The sequence below is a fragment of the Volvox carteri genome (assembly GCF_000143455.1).
Source record: "Volvox carteri f. nagariensis unplaced genomic scaffold VOLCAscaffold_46, whole genome shotgun sequence".
In the NCBI taxonomy this organism is placed as follows: Eukaryota; Viridiplantae; Chlorophyta; class Chlorophyceae; order Chlamydomonadales; family Volvocaceae; genus Volvox; species Volvox carteri.
Window position 1 is genome coordinate 537,784 of NW_003307589.1, and position 830 is coordinate 538,613.

Here is an 830-nt window from a genome sequence, read left to right on the forward strand (position 1 = left end):
GCCTGTGAAGTATGAACGACTGGCAGAAGTCCCTAGCTACCTCTTACCGGAAGATTGGCTGTACACCACGGATGACAAGAGCGGGTACTGGCAGCTATCACTCCACGAACGGGAGCACACTTATCTGGCTATGCGGTGGCGGGGGCAGACGCTCTTTTGGCCACACCTGCCGTTCGGCCTGGCGCCGGCCTGCCACTTGTACACAAGCATGAAGCTCGAGGTTTTCCGGCCTTTACGGCAGCTAGGGGTCCGCATGTCTTTCCTGATAGACGACCAGATGGGTGCCGCGGGGTCGAAGGCCGCGGCACAGTTCCAGTGTGGGGCGGTAGTACGGCTGCTGGCAGCCCTGGGCTTCACCCTCAGTCTGTCCAAGTGCCAGCTGATCCCCAGAAGGCGAGTCCGTTTCTTGGGAATGGAGGTGGATGCGGAGGCGCAAGCATTCAGAGTACCGGACGACAAGCTAGCTAGATTCCGTGCGCTGCTTACACAGCTCGAAGGCGAGCGGCTAACGGCGCGGCAGGTGGCGCAGGTGGCCGGCAAAATCATCGCCATGACGCCCGCCGTCACCACGGCACCTCTGTATGCGCGGATGGTGTGGCGCGTAGCCCGGGGTGTGGCGTGGGACGAAGAGGTTTGGGACTCGGCGGAGGTGTTACGCCAGGCAGGCTTGTTCATGGAGCTGCTGGGCAGGCGCAACGGGACAGCCACTTGGCGGANAGGACCAGCCCTACGACTGACGACGGAGCTAGTCGGGGACGCCTCGGACAGGGCCTTCGCAGCCTTCTTACCTGGGGAAGAACTGGGTGCCAACAGCCGCATGCTCGTGCCCT